The sequence below is a fragment of the Bos javanicus genome, chromosome 4 (assembly GCF_032452875.1).
Source record: "Bos javanicus breed banteng chromosome 4, ARS-OSU_banteng_1.0, whole genome shotgun sequence".
In the NCBI taxonomy this organism is placed as follows: Eukaryota; Metazoa; Chordata; class Mammalia; order Artiodactyla; family Bovidae; genus Bos; species Bos javanicus.
Genome location: NC_083871.1, coordinates 42,735,019 through 42,760,435, shown reverse-complemented (window position 1 = coordinate 42,760,435; position 25,417 = coordinate 42,735,019). Strand labels below are relative to the sequence as shown.

At 35.9% G+C, this 25,417-nt stretch overlaps 1 protein-coding gene across 12 annotated transcripts in view; it reads right to left on the bottom strand.

Moving 5' to 3' along the window:
• The window catches only part of MAGI2 (membrane associated guanylate kinase, WW and PDZ domain containing 2), a 1,471,158-nt gene that overhangs the window by 1,057,620 nt on the left and 388,121 nt on the right, over window positions 1–25,417 (bottom strand). The window lies entirely within an intron of this gene.

Sequence of the window (25,417 nt, the reverse complement as noted above, 5' to 3'; positions counted from 1 at the left end):
AACAGGACATCTGTGATAGAAGGAAATGGCAACCCATGCCAATATTCTTCACTAGGAAACTCCAAGGACAGAGGAGTCTAGTGGGCTACAGTTCATGGGGTTGCAAGAGTTGCATGTGACTTGGTGACTAAGCCACCACCTTCATAATAGTTACAAAAATCACATTCTCTTCAAATCCTTTGAATCTCAAAATTACAATTCATTAACAATCTCTTTGCACCACCATGACCACATAAAACATTATGTGAGTGTGCATATATGCAACACAAACACCTTTTACACAAACAGTAAATATACTTGAAAACTATATATTGCTACATTTCTGAAGTTTTCAAATTTATTGTTTCAGTTGCCTCTAATCTGCTGGCACAGTCTGAGCAAGATGCCATACAAAATAGTATTTTTAACTGAACTATCAAAATTCCTACTCGTCAGTGTTTCTCATATATTTTAGTCAGTAGTCTCAATTTATTTTTCTACCCAATATGATAGCAGAAAACAAATGACAGGAAAACATATTGCTTATAAAATGCACATAAATATTACATCCAGAATGCTTGCATATATTATTTTCCAAATTCAAAATCATTTTTTTCAATCAAAACCGTGGAGCAATCAGAAATGAAGGTAACTGGAAACCACCATCACAATATCAATTATCTATTGTTTATATCTCCAAATGCCCTGAATTTCTGTAGGTCTTGGACTTACTGACATCACGCTGAATTAATTAAAACAACATATCTGAAATTCTGTTTTGCTTCCTTGGTCTTTCATAGTCAGAAGAACATGTCTACCCTTGCTAATTCAATACAGCTGTTGAGCAATCACCATTCTTGACTCTTTTCAACTCTCTTCTGCCTAGTTATGAATCTAGAGGTCTTTCAGCAACTGTACTTCTCTTCTCTTTTCTTTCTGTCTAATATGGGCATGTGGAATGTGTGGGGCATTGGAAAAGACCCTGATGCTGGGAAAGACTGAGGGTGGGAGGTAAAGGGAATGACAGAGGATGAGATGGTTGGATGGCATCACCGACTCAATGGACATGAGTTGAGTAAACTCTGGGAGTTGGTCATGGACAGGGAGGCCTGGCCTGCTGTAGTCCATGGGGTTGCAAAGAGTTGGACACGACTGAATGATGAACTGAACCAAATATGTGGGGCATGTAAAGTGATGAGATCCTTTCTGGCAGCCTGGGAAAATGCTAACTGAAGAACAACAGATGTAGTCTGTCCACTAAAGTAGGTTAGAATCATTCGCCTAATATAACATGGATAAACTCACATTTTGTAGTCCAAGACGAGTCTTGGCTTCTGAAAATACATTATCAATTTAAACCAGTTCTTCTACTACAAAAGTACCACGTTAGCAGTCACAACTAAAGAACCTCTTGATTAAGGTGAAAGACCACGGTGAAAAAGCTGGCTTAAAACTAAACATTCAAAAAACTAAGATCATGGACTCCGGTCCCATTACTTCATGGCAAATACATGGGGAAACAAGGGAAACAGTGAAAGACTTTATTTTCTTGGGCTTCAAAATCCCTGCGGATGGTAATTGCAGTCATGAAATTAAAAGATGCATGCTCCTTGGAAGAAAAGCTATGACAAACCTAGCAGCGTATTCAAAAGCAGAGACATCACTTTCCCAACAAAGGCCAGTATAGTCAAAACTATGGTTTTTCCAATAACAATGCACAGATGTGAGAGTTGGAACATAAAGAAGGGTGAGTGCTGAAGAATTGATGCTTTTGAACTGTGGTGCTGGAGAAGACTCTTGAGAGTCCCTTGGACAGCAAGGATATCAAACCACTCAATCCTAAAGGAAATAAACCCTGACTATTCATTGGAAGGACTGATGCTGAAGCTTCAATACTTTGGTCACCTGATAGGAAGAGCCAACTCATTGGAAAAGACACTGATGCTGGGAAAGATTGAGGGCAGGAGGAGAAAGGGGCAACAGTGAATAAGACGGTTGGATGGCATCACCAACTCAACGGATATGAGTTTGAGCAAACTCTGGGAGATAGTGAAGGGCAGGGAAGCCTGGTATGCTGTAGTCTACAGGGTCGCAAAGAGTCAGACACAACTGAGCAACTGAACAACAACAAGTTGTCTCAAAGTTTACTTACCTAAGAAAACAATAACAAAAATGGTTGTCTATTCATTCAGGGACTGGCTGTATCTTTTTTTTCCATGGAAAAATCTGCAGAAGTTTCTGAGAATTAATATAAATTTTCTTCCATTAACTAAAATGAATTATCACATTTGTTTTGGAAGGGCTTTCTTGGCTTCATATTTCACTAATACTTTATCACCCTTCACAATTTATCATAGCATCTTTCAGATAAGGCAATTTTATTGGTATTTACCCACTATCCTTATTATGAAAAATTCTGCTGGTTGCCTACCCAATATTTTGTCTATTCTTTTTTATTTAGAACCAGTTTAGTTTCAGGCCTATCACATGGATTTTAGACCCAGAACATGGATCCATGGATCTAGTCCCCTACCTCCTGAGCTGCCCTTGCAACTTCCAGCATCTCTGTCCTGGCCATTGAGACCTAACACAGAAGGAGGGGCTTTCTTTATTCATTAAACTAAAACTTATATCTGATATCAAGACCCTTTGCATCCATTTCATTTTGGCTAGACTGGGTATTCCTGTTTGGGACTTACATGGACTCTTCGCTCTCTGGTAGACCTGATATTCTGATCACAAACCACAAAGAGAGCTGGACAAGGGAAAAATCCAACATGCTAAGGCCACTGTAGTAAAAGTTAGAAACAGCCTGGGTCTTTAATGGCTTCACTGAGCAGCTAAAATATCATTAACTACATAGTTTAGAATATTGTGTCATAAGAGAAAAAGTAAATACTCATTTCTTTATTATGGTTTTGGTTATCTGCAATTATACATGATCCCAATCAATAAACTGCATGAATAGAAAAGTTTTGTATACATATGTATACATAAAATACATACACTTTTAAAGGCATCTTTTTTATTAGACATTTCAATTAATGAAGGATTAAGCAATGGATATTGGGCAATGTCTGAGCTGAAAAATAGAGCCTGTATCTTAAGAGTATCTGATTTTAGGTATATAAGTAAACATTTTAAAGCAAACTAAAAAATAGAGTGCCATATACTGATTCTTAAGAAATGTTATATATAATGAAAATAAAAAATAATCTGCTATCTTATTTACCCTAGATATAATTTTTGGTTTTATTATTATCGTTTTTAGAGTTTCTGTTTTTTGTCAGGTCAAATCAATATGCACCTTAAAATTTTGTAAGCTAGGGAGAGTAATTCACTGATTAGGACAGTGCTGTGTGTGTATGAAGAAGAAGGTGGAGATGACTGTCAGGTAAGAAGGTGGAGATGACCGGCAAGTCAAAGTCTGGTTCATTCTGTCATTTATTCATCCTGTGCTTCAGCCAAATGAGCCTATTCTAACATTCTATTGACCTTACATTTCCTTCTCTATAACTCATTTTTTTCCTTTACACTCCATAAAATCCTGAAGTAGGCATTTGATTTTTGTTTGCACGTTTGTACTTTTGAAAGAATTGATGCTTTCAAACAGTTGTGCTGGAGAAGACTCTTGAGAGTTCTTTGGACTACAAGGAGATCAAACCAGTCAATCCTAAAAGAAATCAACCCTGAATATTCATTGGAAGGATTGATGCTGAAGTTGAAGCCCTGATACTGTGACCAACTGACGCGAAGATCCAACTCATTGGAAAAGACCCTGATGCTGGGAAAGACTGAAGACAAAAGAGGAAGGGAGCAGCAGAGGATGACATGGCAAGTTAGCATCACTGACTCAGTGGACATAAATTTGAGCAAACTCCAGGAGATAGTGGAGGACAGAGGACCCTGGCGTGCTATAGTCCACAGGGTCACAAAAACTTAAGACACAACTTAGCGACTGAACAACAGAAATGTTTTTGCTTTATCTTTATAATACCTTCTTCGGTAACAGCACCCTGATTTCACTTTTCAAGTTATGTATCTCTCATATTCTGTATAATGTGGTTAGACCTGTAGTAATTTTTCCCTGTTCTCTCTTATCCAATTAATGTTTCTTTTCTAGAAGTTGTCTTTTAAAATATGTTTATTTATTTATTCTTATTTATTTGGCTGTACCAGGTTTTAGCTGCAGTACATGGGATATTTAGTTGCAGCATGCAAAATCTCAGTTGCAGCATGTGGGCTCTAGCTCCCTGACTAAAGATTGAACCCTAGTCCCCTGTACTGAAAGCATGGAGTCTTAGCCACTGCACCACCAGGGAAGTCCCTAGAAGTTGTCTTTGTAAGTGGAGTTAGACAAGGATATGAATGCAAATGAATACATCCTGAAAGCAGCACCTTGAAAAGTCTACCCATCACTTTTGCTTCCAGGACATACAGAATTGCCCCTTTCCTCTGTTTTTCTAGTCAATTTCTCCCACTTTCCCTTTGTTGTTTTCTACTAAAGAAACATTGTGGATAAGAAAGCCTTCCCTCTGATACTACCGGTTTAATTCATATTCATTCTTCAGCTTAAAATTATCCTTGCCTTGGCATTCCTTGTGATCTTTTGGCCAGAAGTCTTCTTTGTTTTTTGAACTTCCATATCCTGGTGCCCTTTCTTAAATAACTTGTACATTCTAATACACCATAAAGTAACTAGTGGATCTGCCTTAAGTTATATATTAAACTCTAAGCTCGCTGGGACAGGGAATATCCTAATTATTTGAGGTCTTATCCTCTCTCCTCACTTCAGTCTCTAAAGCAGTGCCTTCTTAATATATGAGACCCAGAAATGTTTGCTGAATAAAATCACAAATGCTATAGTGGACAGAATGCTAGATTAGAGATTTGGAAACTGAGTTTTAATTACCACTCCAACACTTACCCATTGAGTGGTCTTGCACAAATCCTTTAATCATTTCTGGGTCCCATTATTCGTGTCTATAAAAGGTGGGTCAGTTTTTACTGCTACAATGGAATACAATTAGACTGGGTGACTTAAACAACAAATAGCTGTTTCTCACAGTTCTGGAACCCAAGAAGTCCAAGATCAAAGAACTGGTGGGTTGAGAGTCTGCTGAGGGTATGCTTCCTGGTCTGCAGATGGCCCACTTCTCCCTGTATCCTCTTACCACTAAGAGAGAAACCAGGTCTCTAGTGTTTTTTTTTTTTTTTTTTTATGTGGGTACATATTTCATTCATAAGAGGTCCATCTTCGTGAACTAATTACTTCACAAAGTCCCAGTCTTTCACGATGAGAGCTTAGGATTTTGACCTTTGTAAGAGACACAAACATTCTACCAAAACAATATTTGTAGAACCAAATAAAGTTTCTGCTAGACCCAACTTCTATATTTTCATAAGCTATTTACTAAATATTTCTTATATTTTGTTTTTTTGGGCAATCAACAAAATTATTTTGTTAGTATAATTACAGATAACTAGTTATAGTCCATTAGAAATAAAGACATAGAAAACACAGTAGCATTATTTATAATTGCCAAGATATGGATGCAACCTAAGTACCCACCAACACACAAATGGATAAAGAAGACGTGGTGTGGTGTGGCGTAGTGTGGTGTGTGTGTGTAAAAAATGTAGTACTGTGTGCTGTGCTGTGGTTAGTGGCTCAGTCATGTCCAACTCTTTGTGACACCAGAGACTGTAGCCCGCCAGGCTCCTCTGTCCATGGGAATACTCCAGGCAAGAATATTGGCGTGGGTTGCCATGCCCTCCGCCAGGGGATTTTCCCAACCCAGGTCTCCTGCATTGCACACAAATTCTTTACCAGGGAAGCCCCAAATATAACACTATTCAGCCATAAAAAAGAATTAAATTTTGCCATTTGCAGCAACATGAACAAAGGTAGAGATCATTATAGTAAGTGAAATATGTAAGGCAGAAAAAGACAAATACTGATAACATCACTTTTATGTGGAATCTAAAAAAATGCATCAAACTAATGATTATAACAACAAAGAAGCAGATTCAAAGATATAGAGAACAAACTAGTGGTTCCTAGTGGGAAGAAGGAAATGAGGAGGGGCAATACAGGGGTGTAGGGTTAAGCAGTACACACTATTAGATATAAAACAAACTACAAGGATATATTGTACAACATAGGGAATATAGGCAATATTTTATAATAACTATACATGGAATACAATCTTTAAAAGTTGTGGATAACTCTATGCTTATAACATATAATATGAAATATCAAATATACTTCAATTTTTTAAAAAAGAGAACAAGGATAACCCCAATGGATAATTTCCATTTAACATTTTTTAAAAATCATCCAAATTGTCCAGGAAGCTAAGATCATCAACAGAAAATTGATTTCACATGTTGTCATTGTCAAACTAGTAGTAAAATAATCAAGTAAAGCAGTCTGTAAGGAACTGGAAGAAAGGGAAAAAAATATATCCATTTGCCTCAGGATATGTCTGTCCATGAATGACTGCAAGTTTATTTTATGCTAATTTATTAGATGGTGAGGAGGTTGAGGAGAAAGGAAAGTACAAGGCTTTGTTGCTATGTTCCTTTTTCAGGAATAGTTTCAGTTGACTCACCTCAAAAATGAATAAATAAATCACAGAAAGTTGTTTGGTTCTTTTAAGATCCACAGCCACACAGCAAGTAACAGACATATTTAATCCAGTCTACTGGGACAGGTTCCATCCCCTTTTTAGGTGAAAAATTGTGCTTTGGTTTCTGATGATCTAGAAAGCTATCTCATTTTCAGGTGACTAGAGTTTTGTACACAATTACTGAACACATTTGATCTATACTCATTTTTCTATAAATTATGAGCCAGTAAAATCATTCTTCCCCTAATAATTCTCCTTTGCCTATTTTAAAGAGAAGCAAAAATATAAGGCCCTTGATAACTCATTGCCAATGTCATGGTTAATTATTTTTCATAGTCAAAAACATTTAGGTATATGAATAATTGTAACCCTTCCATGCTTTAATCACAATATTAGAGAGCTCAGTCAATCTTTTAATCATGATTTAATATCTTTGTGTGTGGTTTTTCTTCAAAATTTCAGTAGTATCACATATTTTGTAAAAGAAATGCAAAAATAAAAAAGACAAAAATATATTAAACGGTTGCAGAGCATTAGGAGATTCAAAACTAGAGAGAATAACTGGTATTTCAGAAAAAAATGAAAGAGAATTATAAGTGGCTTACAATATTCTCCAGTTCTATTGAAAATGGCTTTGTTTTTAATCATTTCCTTCCCCCCACTATTGTACAGATGGGATATTGAGTTTCATTTTTCATTGTTAGTCTCAGTCTCAAAGTAAATATTAAAGTTGTTCTTATAATTATGATTATAAGTTCCCATGGGGAAGGGAAAATGAATATTCACTCTTTTCCTGGCGTTGCGCTAGGTGTTGTACATGCATTACTGAAAATTTTACAATGAAGAAATGTAAAGGACAGGATATACCTGAAAGCAAACTCAGGTGCATCTAAATTTTCTATAATACCTCAAGACGGCTAGTTTCATCTAGGAACAGGGCATTATCTACTGATTTCCTGGACTTGCCAAATTCATTTTTTTTTCTTTTAAAAAAATTTTTATTTTTAATTGGAGCCTAATTGCTTTACAATGTTGTGTTGGTTTCTGGTGTACAACAATATGAATCAGCTACAAGGATACATATATCTCCTCCCTGTTGAGCCTCCCTTCTCCCCATCCCACCTCTCTAAACCATCACAGAGCACCAGGCTGAGCTCCCTGTGTTATACAGCAATTTCCCAGTAGCCATTTATTTTACAAACGAGTAATGTATATATTTCACAGCTGTCTTTCACAGACCTAGAGAATGGACTAGGGGACACAGTGAGGGAAGGAGAGATTGGGATGAACTGAGAGAGTAGACTTGTGTAACTCTTAAATGTTACATGTTCTTTATAAAAAGCAAGATTCAACTAATAAAAAAGAAAAAAAAAAGACACGTGACCAAAAATGAATCTGACCTAAATTCAATTTATAAACCAGAAGTTATACCACTGTAAATTACTAATAAAACATCTGTTAGGATAGTTATGTGTGGATTTGAAACCACTAAAGTTTAATAAACTGTGGAAGTATTAGTTGCTCAGTTGTGGCCAACTCTTTGTGACCCCATGGGCAAAGAAGGCTACCAGGCTCTTCTGTCCATTGAATTCTCCAGGCAAGAATACTGGGCAGTTGCCCTTCCCTTCTGCAGGGGATCTTTCTGACCCAGGGAATGAACCCAGGTCTTCTGCACTGTAGGCAGATTCTTTACCTGAGCCACCAGGGAACCCCGAAGCTCTTAAGTTTCTACATAAAATTGTTAAGGTCAAAAAAAGAAACTATTGTTCAAAACATAAATTAGCAGGCAGTTTACTTTTTTAAATTTAGGATCTTAGTTTACTGTCTTTTAAACTTTCTTTTAAAACTGAAGTGTAATTTTTTTTTAATGCAGTGATAAAATATCACAAGTGTTTCATTCTTAGAAAATCCAATTTAAGAATTTAGCCATATTAATTTTAAAAAGTACAGAATAAACTCATACAAGGTACACATTCATTTATAATATAAAACTAAAAGGGAACATGTGAATAGTATTTTAAAAACTATTTATGATCCTAATTAGTTTAATATTAGTAAGATATCCACAAGTTAACTAAAAATTAAATATAGTCATATATTTAAATCATATTTTTAAGTAGGTCATCAGTTAGTTCAGTTGCTCAGAGGTGTCGGACTCTGCAACCCCATGGCCTGGAGCATGCCAGGCCTCCCTATCCATTACTAAATCCCGGAGTTCACTCAAACTCATGTCCATTGAGTCGGTGATATCATCCAACCATCTCCTCCTCTGTCGTCCCCTTCTCCTCCTGCCTTCAATCTTTCCCAGCATCAGGGTCTTTTCAAATGAGTCAGCTCTTCGTTTTAGGTGGCCAAAGTATTAAGAGTTTCAGCTTCAACATCAGCTCCTTCTTCCAAGTAACAAGTGTCTTTTAATTTCATGGATGCATTCACCATCTGTAGTGATTTTGGAGCCCCCCAAAATAAAGTCAGCCACTGTTTCCAATGTTTCCCCATCTATTTGCAATGAAGTGATGGGACCAGATGCCATGATCTTTGTTTTCTGAATGTTGAGCTTTAAGCCAACTTTTTCACTCTCCTCTTTCACTTTCATCAAGAGGCTCTTTAATTCTTCTTCACTTTCTGCCATAAGGGTAGTGTCATCTGCATATCTGAGGTTATTGATATTTCTCCTAGCAATCTTGATTCCAGCTTGTGCTTCATCCAGCCCATAAATAGGTCATAATAAGAGTAAAACTGACAAGGCTTTAGTAGCATTAGGGGCTTCCCTGATGGCTCCATGGTAACGAAACTGTTTGCAATACAGGAGACACGGGCTTGATTCCCTGGGTTGGGACGATTCCCTGGAGAAGGAAATGGCAACCCACTCCAGTATTCTTGACTGGGAAATCCCATGGACAGTGGAGCCTAGTGGGCTACAGTCCATGGAGTCTCAAGAATCGGACAGGACTTAGAAACTAAACCACCACCACCTAGTAGGATGAGATCTGTAAATATTTGACATTATTTTGTGTTTTGAGAACTAAAATCAAGGTGAGTTCTGTCATTTTATTTTTTTCTAACCCGCTGCAACTTTTTTTTTCCTTTCTTTTTTTTTAATTTTTATTTTATTTTATTTTTTAACTTTACGATATTGTATTGGTTTTGTCATATATCAAAATGAATCCGCCACAGGTATACATGTGTTCCCCATCCTGAACCCTCCTCCCTCCTCCCTCCCCATACCATCTCTCTGGGTCATCACAGTGCACCAGCCCCAAGCATCCAGTATCATGCATCGAATCTGGGCTGGCGACTAGTTTCATATATGATATTATATATGTTTCAATGCCATTCTCCCAAACTTTAAGCTACTGGGTGACCTGGTACAAGATAGATGGCCCACTGTGAACGTCTTCATGGTAAGAAGTATCATGAATAAACACATTAGCCAAACTGACTAAAAAGAAACCACAATTTTATTTGTGAGCTCATTTTATAATTCAGTAAAATACATTACTTACAAGACATTCCAAAGAACAGACTAATATATCCTCCATAGATTGTGTGAGGATTGATCATTTCTAATGAAGTTAAAGCAATTCTAGGCACATGATTTGAACTTTTATATGGCTGACTTCAAATGATGAAAAATATGTTTTAGAAGTTTATTTTGGAGTACATAATGGTTTATCCCATAGAAATAATGCTGTATATTATAATCATGTCTTTGGCTCAAGTTTTAAACCAGTTAGGCACCTAAAATATATTATTCGTGGTATGTTGGATTTGTGTTGTCACACATTGCCATGTATAACAATGCTTCCAGCAAACAGAAGAATAATGGCTAAAGTTCCAAGTTAGGCTGACAGGTCTTCAAAACTCAAAACCCTCCTTTCACAAGAAGAGTTATATAGAACACTCCCAGCTTAAGTAACATGGTGGGAATTCTTGCTGCTTTGTCAAAGATTCCTCAGGGCAAGAATGGGTTAGGAGTGAGTAGAAGAGTAGCAGACTATTGGGAGATAAATTCATTTTGCTTTTGTATAAAGAGTTATGGTGAGCAATTTCTGTGCTGAGCAATTTTTCTGCCATGCCATAAGTAAGCAACTAGAAGGGAAAAAAGGGTTGGGCGCATAAGAAAGCATGTCTCCAAAGGAGATATGGATAGCTTTCCCTTCTCCAAGGGACCTTCCTGACCCAGGGATGAAACCCAGGTCTCCCACATTGCAGGCAGATTCTTTACCATCTGAGCCACCAGGGAAGCCCGTCAGAGCCATCTGGTTATTTTGCATGTGAAACATGAAGCAGCCTATAAAACACCTTGGAGTGGCCATAAAGAAAGCCACTCCTGCTAGAGGAGTGTGTCTCCTTCCTCATGGTACTATACCCAAAGAAAGCTTTGTTTCAGGTTCAGGCTCTAGCATGCAAAATGCTGAGCTTAATACTTGAGGAAACAAAGCATGAGTACACAGGACTTGGTGACTGAAGTGTATTTGGCTTTGGCCAAGAAGAATAAGTTTTCATCAAAAAGATCTCTAGTTGAGTGATTGAGAAATTGTTGGCAACATTGGCAGAAATTAAACTGTTGGAACAAGAAGGCCTTTTCTTTTGTTTTTAGGGGTGTGGCAACCTGACCACCTGTAACAGTTACATGTTGGATGGATGACACAAAAGAAGGTAAAAGAAGAAAGAATCTAATGTGAGTGATATTATCATAGCTTATCCCTCTTAAATAATTGACCTTATATTCCTCTTAAAAATCAAGGAAATCGGAACAGAATTCTCCTTGGGAATAGAGTTTTCCAAAATCTATTTTAGGATGATGCTTTGAAATTTATATGACCTAGATCATTTATATGCAGCACTGAAGGATAATTTGAATGGAAATATTATAGTCACATGTCCATGATAAAATTGCAAAAGCCTGAAATAATGATACAGAACTTAACAGTGATTACCTTCACAAGTGGCTCTCAGAAACAGAAAGGCAATAAATCACTACCATTCTTTCTAAACAACTATCATCTTATCAGCAAGTTAAATGATACAGATAGCTATCATGTTCTTCATAAGCATGATACAAATCATCAAGAAGCTGCAACAAATCTCTCTCTCAGCCCTAAATACCGTGTTTAGAATTACCTTCTCTTTGCCAGTTGGACTTGGTTAATATTTCTGCTCACATATTACTCCTTACCCCATTTAAATTTGCACATCACCCACAACCTCATCCCTGTCATTTACTATCCTCCAAACCCACCTATTTACATAACAATTACCATTATGTAAATATGACATATTTACTTAATTGTTTATTTTCTAAGTTATTTCTTAGAATGTAAGTTCCACAAGAGAGAGAGCCTGACACATAGTAGGTTTCAATAAATAGTTGCTCATTAAAAATTAAAATGGATGCAAATAAAAGCAATTTTAGAGAGACTATACTATAAATCAATAATAATAAGATATCATTATGTCTCAAAAATGCCTAATTTTTCTACATTAGATGTTTAACAGGCTCTGTGGCTTATTCATATGAAGAGCTCAATTAATATCCAGACCATGAAGGGCAATTAGCAATTTTTATAAATTATGCAGCTCTTTATATTTCAGTCACAATTGCTACTTGGTGGCATCTTGAGGTCAAGTTTTTTATCTTGATTAAAGATGTCTATATAAAAAATATTTACTGAATTAGGCTTCCTGATGTAAAATGCATATTTAGTTTATTCTATTAATGATAAAATTATCCTATAATCAAAGCATGTTTTTGTAAGAAAAATTTCTTTGAAGTTAAAATATATGATGATTTATGAATATATTTTTTATTTCCTGTTGTAAAAGTTGATTCACATTTGTCACCCAAAACAATCTTCAACAATATTTTTATGAAAAAAACACCAAATATAAATTAAAAATTGAAAATAATCCTTACTATCTTTAAGATATTAATGCAAGATATGAAACTGTACAGAAAGTTAATTTTGCAACCTGCTATAATGTTACAAGAATGTACCAGAAAATAACGGTACCAATTCTAATGCATCATTTTAGTCCCCAGCTGATATTTGGAAGTAAAGTTTTAAGTAAAAACAAAAAATTTTGACCCACTGAATTATTATGAGGAAAAATGGATGCCAAATGCAATTATTTTTAGTTTGTAATTTTTCAGGCTTTAACAGTATTTGCTAAATAGATATTCTCTATCATTCCTTTGATTTTAATCAACATAAGATACTGGACACATGACCCATTCTGAAACTGTAACATCAAATTTAGGATTAAATTTATTTCTTAGCCATCAATTTAGTATCAAGTGTTAAATTTTTTAAATATATAAAAATCTTGAAGTAGAAACAGTCCATCTGTAGCTTTTGGAGAATCTATTATTAACATTAAGCCTGCAGCAAAGAACACTAGTCAAATGAAAGAGTTTCTAAACAAAATATTTAACACTTGAAGTAATAAGCATATGGTAAGAATATTGGGATTTCATTGGTTGGTCATTTATTATTAAAGGTATCCAGCCAAAATAAACATTCTAAAGTCTTTAGAATATTTCCATAGTTGTAAAAAATCTCTTAGGTAGAACAGCTTATGGCTGGATAGAGTCATTTTGTTTACTGTGACAAATTATCTCCCAGTGATGAAGAATGACTGTAATAAATGGTAGTAAACTGATAATGCATGAATTCTTTAAAAAAAAATGGTTTTATCCAAAAAACTATAAGGAAAGAGATTGTTGAAGCCCAGTCTAGATTACCTCATCTCATTGAAGGATGTTCTTAAATCTGTTCTATTGACAGAACTCTTGTTTCTTCCCTGGTCTTTGTTTCTATACCAGTAAAACAATATTGGACACGGAAATTCTCAGTGTATTATCTACACTGAAGATGTTCAGAAGGTGATGGGCTATAAGTAAATGTGCTTCAAAACATAATATTATTTAATCCAAGGAAGGCACACAGTTTTATTACCTAAAGACTTTATACTATTTGATGACCTGTGTGACGTAAGTCTTTCCATAAACTGAATTCAAAGAATCATTTTGGTTCTAGCTTTTTGTTTGCTTTTATAACATGTATTATCATTTTTGTTAAAAACATTTTGGAATAAACACTGGGGTATGTTTCTGTGTGTGTATGTGTGTGTAAGATGTACAAGAAAATTGAATCTATACCTTCACTTCAGTTCAGTCACTTAGTCATGTCTAGTTCTTTGTGACCACATGGACTGCAGCATGCCAGGCCTCCCTGTCCATCACCAATTGCCAGAGTTCACTCAAACTCATGTCCATTGAGTTGGTGACGCCATCCAACCATCTTATCCTCTGTTGTCTCCTTCTCCTCCCGCCTTCAATCTTTCCCAGCATCAGGGTCCCTTCCAATGAGTCAGCTCTTCACATCAGGTGGCCAAAGTATTGGAGTTTCAGCTTCAACATCAGTCCTTCCAATGAATATTCAGGACTGATTTCCTTTAGGATGGACTGGTTGGCTCTCATTGCAGTCCAAGAGACTCTCAAGAGTCTTCTCCAACACCACAGTTCAAAAGCACCAAGTCTTTGGTGCTCAGCTTTTTTTTTTTTCTTTAATTTTTTTAAAAATTTACTTTATTTTATTTTTAAAGCTTTTATTATAGTCCAACTCTCACATCCATACATGACTACTGGAAAAACCATAGCATTGATTAAACAGACCTTTGTTGGCAAAGTAATATCTCTGATTTTAATATGCTGTCTAGTTTGGTCAAAACTTTCCTTCCAAGGAGTAAGCATCTTTTAATTTCATGGATGCAGTCACCATCTGTAGTGATTTTGGAGCCCCCAAAAATAAAGTCTGCCATTGTTTCCAATGTTTCCCCATCTATTTGCCATGAAGTGATGGGACTGGATGCCATGATCTTTGTTTTCTGAATGTTAAGCTTTAAGCCAACTTTTTCACTCTCCTCTTTCACTTTCATCAAGAGGCTCTTTAGTCCTTCTTCACTTTCTGGCATAGGGTGGTGTCATCTGCATATCTGAGGTTATTGATATTTTTCCTGGCAATCTTGATTCCAGCTTGAGCCAGCCCAGCATTTCTGATTATGTACTCTGCATATGAGTTAAATAAGCAGGGTGACAAGATACAGCCTTGATGTATTCCTTTCCCTATTTGGAACCAGTTTGTTGTTCCATGTTGAGTTCTAACTGTTGCTTCCTGACCTGCACACAGATTTCTCAAGAGGGAGGTCAGGTGGTCTGGTATTCCCATCTCTTTCAGAATTTTCCACAGTTTGTGGTGATCCACACAGTCAAAGGCTTTGGTATAGTCAATAAGGCAGAAATAGATTTTTTTCTGGAACTCTCTTGCTTTTTCAAGATGTTGGCAATTTGATCTCTGGTTCCTCTGCCTTTACTAAAAACCTGCTTCAATGTCTGGAAGTTCATGGTTCACATACTGTTGAAGCCTGGCTTGGAGAATTTTGAGCATTACTTTACTAGTGTGTAAGATGAGTGCAAATGTGTGGTAGTTTGAGCATTCTTTGGCATTGCCTTTCTTTGTGATTGGAATGAAAACTGAACTTTTCCAGTCCTGTGGCCACCGCTGAGTTTTCCAAATGTTTTGGCATATTGAGTGTAGCACTTTCACAGCATCATCTTTTAGGATTTGAAATAGTTCAACTGGAATTCCATCACCTCCACTAGCTTTGTTCATAGGGATGCTTCCTAAAGCCCATTTGACTTCACATTCCAGGATATCTGGCTCTATAACTTCGGAACAGTTAAATTGCCTTAATTAAGACCCAATAATCCAGAGGCAATTACTTAGAGACTTCAAATATTGTTTTAAATCTACATTGGTGTATTATTAATTATCATAAGGAATGTTAAAGTTAACTTCTATTGACAAAATTGTATTCAGGGTAAGAGTTGGTAAGAAAAGTGTAGTGGTTTAATTGTTTTTCCATGAATAGGGCATAATACCTTGTTACAACAGATTAAAGACATTGGAACAAGCCTTTGGATCTCCTAGATCTGTTCTGCATAATATTTAACCAAGTGGTGGTGAATAAACTGCTTTATACTGTTCAGAAACTGAGAGTATGAAACATTTATAGCAATTTTTATGTGATTCTATGGGTTTTAAATCTAATAAAATCACACCAGCAAAACCCACTGGGGACTTGAATTCTGATTTTTTTTTTTGTAACTTAATTTTATTGTATTTTACAAAAGTATTGATCTGCAAGAGATTAGAAAATAAATGATACACTTAAACAAACAATCCTAGTTTCCTTGCTAGTCTTATGTCCTTGTATCTAGCCTAAACAGAGTCTGCTGGTCTTACCATCTAAAATTAACGAATCCTCAGAGGTGAATCTTTTATGTATGGAGTTGTCACAGTGCCTGAAGATCAAGTCTTTTGTATAACTATTTTGTTTTTGTTTTTCTTTTTTTTTCTACTTTAAAGTAAAAATTGGTATGTTTGCTTAAACTTGACCTTTCAAATGTAACATAATGGTTTTTCAAATTACTTTTCAATGTAACAACCCCCCTGTTATCCAGGCTGTGGTTGAGGAGACATACAGCCTGTACCTTCCTCTATATAAATTCCAATATTTACCAAAAATTTTCCAAGCTGCTAAAATGCCAAATTGTTCAGATCATTATGTCATTTATTTTCCTACTTCAGCCTTTTCCCCAGATCTCCTATTTGGAAATCCATGTAATTTGTAGTTCCTATCTTTTTTTTCAAATGCTTAGAGGTACAGACTCATGAGGAAGATGAACATAATCATGCACAGTCTTTGTGGCAGAGCCAAACTATTACTAAAATTATAAAACAAACACAAGAAACTTTCTCCAGGGAGTTATAACTAAATCTCCACTACGAGCTGTCTCACTTGTCAATTAGCTACAGCATGGCCAAAATGGCAGCAGGTAAATGTAAACAATTCAATGCTGACCATGAAAATGAGAGTCATTCAGTTGTGTCCAACTTTCTGTGACCCCATGGACTATACAGTCCATGGCATTCTCCAGGCCAGAATACTGGAGTAGGTAGCCTTTTCCTTCTCCAGGGGATCTTCCCAACCCAGGGATCAAAGCCAGGTCTCCCTCACTGCAGGCAGATTCTTTACCAGCTAAGCTACAAGGGAAGCCCAAGAATATTGGAGTGGGTAGCCTATCCCTTCTCCAGTGGATCTTTCCCACCCAGCAATTGAGCTGGGGTCTCCTGCACTGCAGGCAGATTCTTTACCAACTGAACTACCAGGGAAGCCCAATACTAACCCATAAGCACATAAAAAACAACCACTCACTAGAGCCTTGGTTATGGTGAATGTATGCTTCAGTAGTACTTTTAAATACCAAGGATAGTTATATGGCAATAACAACTGACAGCTTTACCAGATTAAACTGTTATCTAATCTTGTATCAACTTCAATAAAGATGAATTTCCTAAAAAGGAATTAGGGCTCTCAGTAGCTGTCTAGAGAAGACTGGCAATTTGACTGATGTCTTGAATGTAAACCTTAATGATGACCACTCAGATTTTTTTTTAAAGTCCTACAATTGTCTCTCATAGTCTTATTACAAGGGAAATAGTCACTTCTATAGATGTTTTTCCACATAAAATAAAATGAAAGGTATATGATTCTTTTTATACAACATTAGTTTTAGAATATCTCCTATCCAAAAACATGCTCATTTATGAACACTAGATTCCTAAAAAATAAAAGAAAGAAAAAAGGTGATGTTTCCTCTGGAATTTAAGGTGAATTACTGTTGCTCTGCCAAAAAAAATGGGTTTTCTTTTCTGAGATATTTGAATGAAAGCAGTGAAAGTCTATTAACATTCTAATATTCATACTGCATTTTTGTGTTGGTCCTTAAACAATTTTTAAAATACAGGTTTATCTAGTATTTTAGTATATTAGTAAAATTAGTAAATATTAGTAATTAGTAAAATAGCTGCCTTATGTCATACAAACATCTTTAACATAACAGCACAATCATGTTAGTGAATTAAAATATAAAAAAAATCTCAGGAATCAACTTTTATTCAGTTTTTATAAAAGCAGCTAAAGGCATAATTATGTAAATTCCAAAGAGAACTGTTTAAACCAAATCATAAAGTACACAGGAATTTAGCTCAAAATTGGTTTCAGATCAGATCAGTCGCTCAGTCGTGTCCGCCTCTTTGCGACCCCATGAATCGCAGCACGCCAGGCCTCCCTGTCCATCACAAACTCCTGGAGTTCACTCACACTCACGTCCATCGAGTCAGTGATGCCATCCAGCCATCTCATCCTCTGTCATCCCCTTCTCCTCCTGCCCCCAATCCCTCCCAGCATCAGAGTCTTTTCCAATGAGTCAACTCTTCGCATGAGGTGGCCAAAGTACTGGAGTTTCAGCTTTAGCATCATTCCTTCCAAAGAAGATATCATAAAATATATAAAACAGAACATATATCTACTCATTAAATCAAGTTTTAAATTAGTTAATAAAAGTATTGGTTTCTTGAGATTAGGAATAGTTTTCCCTCCAAATAACATAGAACTTAGGATTCAATGTGGATTTAGTTAATTTCTTTTCTGAATATAAATGCATATATAAAGAACAATGTGATAGAAACTCAATTTATAATCTTGTAAATTATATGAGAAAATACACTTTAGATTTTGCTGTAAGAAAATACTTGAATTTAAAACACTGATAAGCAATTTTTCCTGTCAACTCAGTAAATAGAATAGTTTTAAATTATTTCCATAGAAATATATATGGTGAGAAACAATGAAATTTTGTAATGAATGTATGCTCAGTCACTCAGTTGTGTTTGGCTCTTTGTGACCCCATGGACTGTAGCCCACCAGGCTTTGCTGTCCACGGAATTTTCAGGCAATAATACTGAAGTGGTTTGCCATTTCCTACTCCAGGGATCCTCCTGATCCAGAGATTGAACCCATATCTCCTGCATTTGTAATGAATAGATATGTGCAAAGCAGTTGCAGGAAGAACTGCAAATCTGAACGTGAATAGTAAGCTCATAAATGATTCATACTTTCTCAACTATCAAAAGATACATTATAAAGTTTGACAAGTCAGTAAGTTAGGATGAACTAAATAAAACACCACATGTAACAATCTTATAGAACTTTCATATGAACTATCCCATTTCATCTCAAAAACATTACAAAATATGCAAAGCAAAAGCAGGTATCTTTATCCCTATCTGAGGAAGCCAGTGCTGAAATAGTGTACTTGACATGAATATTTTCACACAGCTAGAATGAAGTGATATTTAATTCATTGGTCCTTTTGCACAATTCCTCCCCCAATCACTATGTGTCAAACAGTGGGTATATTTCCAGTGTGATTGTGACTCAATGATCTTTGTCCACCTGTGACCCACTAATAATGTATTCTATACAACTGGAGATACCAGGATGCTATTCAAAGAATACAAGGTAGCCATGGGTACAGAGCGGGATTTCAGCTGTCTCTTCTTTGTTTAAAGCAGTTAAGCACAGTTTAGGCAGTTAGAGCAAGTTTAAGGATTTCAAGCTCTCATTCATATAATACCATAAATCCTAGGGTAGATTTGTAACACATCTGTATTTTCAGGGATTTTTTCCTTGGACTTCCCAATGCCCAAAACAAAGCCTGATTCCAGGAAATGAAGGTCATAACAGAGTAAAGATAGATAAAGTAGACGAACTGAAAAAGAAGAAGGAATTACAAACCAAATACTGAATGAGATGACCTCCAGCAGTAAATTTAAACATTTATGAGACCCCATCAAGATCCAAATCTAAAGATAAATCTTTAGATAAAATCTTTAAGATAAAAATTAAAATTTTAACAAAGTGAGCAGTTTTAGAAAGTCAGATATAAAAATTACAAAGTTAATATTATGTCTTGTTCACTTTCGGAGAAGGCAATGGCACCCCACTCTAGTACTCTTGCCTGGAAAATCCCATGGATGGAGGAGCCTGGTAGGCTCCAGTCCATGGGGTCGCTAAGAGTCAGGCACAACTGAGCAACTTCACTTTCACTTTTCACTTTCATGCATTGGAGAAGGAAATGGCAACCCACTCCAGTATTCTTGCCTGGAGAATACCAAGGACAGAGGAGCCTAGTGGGCTGTCGTCTGTGGGGTCGCACAGAGTCGGACACGACGGACATGACTTACCAGCAGCAGCAGAAGCAGAAGCTTGTTCACTTTGTAGACAAAATGACTGCCTTTCATTCACACAGGTTTTCAGTGTCAGGTTAAGATTAAACTTAACCAAGATAAAATTATAAATTCTGACACTTAAACTTTGTGTTGACATGTGGCTACAGCTAGAAATCCAGCCAACTATGAGTTACTGACAGAAAGACAAGAACGAGCGAAGTATTTTCTTCTCTATACACATTGAGAGTAATACAATATCTAAAACAGTTTCCTCAAGTTTGTCCCACAAGATATTAATCACTAAAATGTGGGGGAAAAAAGTATTCTGTGGTCAAATAAATTTGAGAATCATTGGGTTAAAAAAAATTAAAGTTTTCTTTATTTCAGAGTTATAATGGCCTTAATTATAGTCGTGGTCAGGTCTAGTGGTCACTAAATCTCAATTTTTGTAGAGTATCTACAAAAAAAGGGGTGTGTTTTAGGTGTGTATGTTTGGAAATGTTACCCTATGGAAATGATATATATATTTTTTTTTCCACAACTTCTTTATCCATTCATCTGTCGATGGACATCTAGGTTGCTTCCATGTTCTAGCTATTGTAAACAGTGCTGCAATGAACAATGGGATACATGTGTCTTTTTCAATTTCAGTTTCCTCAGGGTATATGCCTAGGAGTGGGATTGCTGGATCATATGGTGGTTTTATTCCTAGTTTTTTTTAAGGAATCTCCATACTGTCTTCCACAGTGGCTGTATCAATTTACATTCCCACCAACAGTGCAAGAGTTTTCCCTTTTCTCCACACCCATTCCAGCATTTATTGTTTGTAAACTTTCTGATGAGGGCCATTCTGATCCGTGTGAGATGATATCTCATTGTAGTTTTGATTTGCTCTAAAAATTCATTCTAATAACGAACGATGTTGAACATCTTTTCATGTGTTCGTTAGTCATCTGTATGTCTTCTTTAGATAAATGTCTGTTTAGGTCTTTTCCCCACTTTTTGATTGGGTTGTTTGTTTTTCTGGCATTGAGTTGTATGAGCTGATTGTATATTTTGGAAATTAATCCTTTGTCAGTTGTTTCATTTGCTAGTATTTTCTCTCATTCTGAGGGTTGTCTTTTCACCTCACTTATGGTTTCCTTTGCGGTGCAAAAGCAAAAATAAGACCCCTACATATGTTGTCTACAAGAGACCCACCTCAAAACAGGGGACACATACAGACTGAAAGTGAAGGGCTGGAAAAAGATTTTCCATGCAAATAGGGACCAAAAGAAAGCAGAAGTCACAATACTCGTATCAGATAAATTAGACTTTAAAACAAAGGCTGTGAAAAGAGACAAAGAAGGTCACTACATAATGATCAAAGGATCAATCCAAGAAGAAGATATAACAATTATAAATATATATGCACCCAACATGGGAGCACCGCAGTATGTAAGACAAATGCTAACAAGTATGAAAGGAGAAATTAACAATAACACAATAATAGTGGGAGACTTTAATACCCCACTCACACCTATGGATAGATCAACTAAACAGAAAATTAACAAGGAAACACAAACTTTAAACGATACAATAGACCAGTTAGACCTAATTGATAGCTATAGGACATTTCATCCCCCCCCCCAAAAAAAAGACTGCTCACTATGGCAATTATTGAAGCTGACTTAGGGTGACATAGAGGCTTATTTCCCTTTACCCTTTTGAGTTCTTAGCTGAGGATCTCTGTAAGAAATGACAGAATAGCAGGACAAAATCAAACAGAAGTTTATTAACATAAAAAAAAAAAAAAGAAACCGAGAGAAACTCAAATTGTCTCACCTGTAAAGTCTGGTCATTAAAAACCTTATATGTTTCAGAGGAAACATCAGTAATTTAGTGAAAATACTAAAAAAAGATTCTAGTTGACAATTAAAGAATTTTGATTATTTATATGTGTTTTACTCTGAAAATCAAGGTAAAAATATTGTTCTGATTAATTTAGTTACATTCATAAAAGCAGGTTATTGAAGTATTTATTAGAATTAGGTTTCAGTAAAACATTTATTGGAAACAGTATAAAGCTCACTGTACAAACATGTGGCTAGGAACAAAACAGTGTGCAGGCTTATTCTGCTGTGTCAAATGGCTATGTTGAAAATCAGATGAAGAGTATCTATAAAAAAAAAAAAAAAAGATTAATAAAGCTAAAAGCTGGTTGTTTGAGAAGATAAAATTGATAAACCCGTTAGCCAAACTCATCAAGAACAAAAGAGAGAAGAATCAAATCAACAAAATTAGAAATGAAAAAGGAGAGGTTACAATAGACAATACAGAAATACAAAGGATTATAAGAGACTATTATGAACAACCTAATGCAATAAAATGGATACCCTGGAAGAAACGGATAGATTCTTAAATAAGTTCAATCTTCCAAGACTGAACCAGGAAGAAATAGAAATTATGAACAACCCAATTACAAGCACTGAAATTGAAGCTATTATCAAAAATCTGCCAAAAAACAAAAGCCCAGGACCAGATGGCTTCACAGGAGAATTCTAACAAACATTTAGAGAAGAGCTAATGCCTATCCTTCTAAAACTCTTTCAAAAAATTGCAGAGGAAGGAATATTTCCAATCTTATTCTATGAGGCCAGTATCACCAATACCAAAATCAGATAAAGACAACACAAAAAAGAAAACTACAGGCCAATATCACTGATGAACATAGATGAAAAAATTCTCAACAAAATTTTAGCAAACAGAATTCAGCAACACATCAAAAAGCTCATACACCATGATCAAGTTCGGTTTATTCCAGGGAGCAAGCATTCTTCAATATATGCAAATCAATCAACTGTGATACACCATATCAATAAAAACCATATGATCACCTCAATAAATGCAGAAAAAGCCTTTGACAAAACTCAGCACCCATTTATGATTAAAACTCTTCTGTACACAGAAAATTACAAGACAATGATGAAAGCAATCAAAGATGACATACAGATGGAGAGATATTCCATGTTCCTGGGTAGGAAGAATCAATATTGTGAAAATGACTATACTACCAAATACAATCTACAGATTCAATGTCATCCCTATCAAATTACCAATGGCATTTTTCACAGAACTAGAACAAAAAATTTCACAATTCATATGGAAACACAAAAGACCTCAAATAGCCAAAGCAGTCTTGAGAAAGAATAGAGCTGGAGGAATCAACCTTCCTGACTTCAGATTATACTACAAAGCTACAGTCATCAAGACAGTATGGTACTGGCACAAAAACAGAAATACAGACCAATGGAACAAGATAGAAAGCCCAGAAATAAACCCATGCACTTATAGGTACCTTATTTTTTACAAAGGAGGCAAGAATATACAATGGCACAAAGACAGCCTCTTCAATAAATGATGTTGGGAAAACTGGACAGTTACATGTAAAAGAATGAAATTAAAACACTTCCTGACACCATACACAAAGATAAACTCAAAATGGATTAAATACCTAAATGTAAGACCAGAAACTATAAAACTCTTAGAGGAAAACATAGGCAGAACACTTGATGACATAAATCAAAGCAAGATCCTCTATGGCGTACCTTCTGGAGTAACAGAAATAAGAAAAAGTAAACAAGTGGGACCTGATTAAACTGGAAATGATATATTTATTCTTCCTGCCATACCCACAACCCCAATCCTTGAACTTGACCAAAGTTGACATTGAAATGGTAACCACGGTTCTTGGTACGTTTCTGAACGTCATGCACCACTGTTGCTTTAGACTACTGTCCCCTAAATAAGGAAAGAATTCTGCAGTTATGAGCAGATCAGGGCTGCTTCCCAGTTCCACTTAAAATGACTGGCTTTTAAAAAACAATTACAAATGAAGCAGGGAGGAAAAAAGAAAAAAGAATTAAAAGAAATGAGAACAACCTCAGAGACCTCTGGGACAATGTTAAATGCCCCAACATTCAAATCATAGGAGTCCCAGAAGAAGAAGACAAAAAGAAAGGCCATGAGAAAATACTTGAGAAGACAATAATTGAAAACTTCCCTAAAATGGGGAGGGAAATAGCCACCCAAGTCCAAGAAACCCAGAGAGTCCCAAACAGGATAAACCTAAGGTGAAACACCCCAAGACACATATTAATCAAATTTACAAAGATCAAACACAAACAGCAAATATTAAAAGCAGCAAGGGAAATACAACAACTCACAGGGGATCCCCATAAGGATAACAGCTGATCTTTCAATAGAAACTCTTCAAGCCAGAAAGGAATGGCAGGACATACTTAAAGTGATGAAAGAGAAAAACCCACAACCCAGATTACTGTACCCAGCAAGGATCTCATTCAAATATGAAGGAGAAATCAAAAGCTTTATAGACTAGCAAAAGCTGAGAGAGTTCAGCACCACCAAACCAGCTCTCCAACAAATGTTAAAGGATCTCTTCTAGACAGGAAACACAGAAAAGGTTTATAAACTCAAACCCAAAACAACAAAGTAAATGGCAGCAGGATCATGCTTATCAATAATTACCTTAAATGTAACTTGGTTGAATGCCCCAACCAAAAGACAAAGACTGGCTGAATGGATACAAAAACAAGACCACTATATATGCTGTCTATAAGAGACTCACCCCAAACCTAGGGACACATACAGACTGAAAGTGAAGGGCTGGAAAAAGATATTTCATGCAAATGGAGATCAAAAGAAAGCAGGAGTAGCAATACTCATATCAGATAAAATAGACTTTGAAATAAAGGCCATGAAAAGAGACAAAGAAGAACACTACATAACAATCAAAGGATCAATCCAAGAAGAAGATATAAAATTATAAACATATATACACCCAACATAGGAGCACTGCAATATGTAAGGTAAATGCTAACAAGTATGAAAGGGGAAATTAACAGTAACACAATAATAGTGGGAGACTTTAATACCCTACTCACACCTATGGATAGATCAACTAAACAGAAAATTAGCAAGGAAACACAAATTTTAAATGATACAATGGACCAGTTAGACCTAATTGATATCTATAGGACATTTCACCCCCAAACAATGAATTTCATCTTTTTTCTCAAGTGCACACGGAACATTCTCCAGGAGAGATCACATCCTGGGCCATAAATCTAGACTTGGTAAATTAAAAAAATTGAAATCATCTCAAGCATCTTTTCTGATCACAATGAGGTAAGATTAGATCTCACTGGGACGACCCAGAGGGATGGTATGGGGAGGGAGGAGGGAGGAGGGTTCAGGATGGGGAACACATGTATACCTGTGGTGGATTCATTTTGATATTTGGCAAAAAAAAAAAAAAAAAGGATTAGATCTCAATTACAGGAGAAAAACTATTAAAAATACAAACATATGGAGGCTAAACAACACACTTCTGAATAACCAACGAAACACAGAAGAAATAAAAAAAGAACTCAAAATATGCATTGAAACTAATGAAAATGAAAATACAACAACCCAAAAACTATGGGATTCAGTAAAAGTAGTGCTAAGGGGAAGGTTCAGAGCAATACAAGTCTACCTCAAGAAACAGGAGAGAAATCAAATAAATAACCTAATTCTACACCTAAAGCAACTAGAAAAAAGAAGAAATGAAGCACTCCAGGGTTAGTAGAAGGAAAGAAATAATAACAATTAGGGCAGAAATAAATG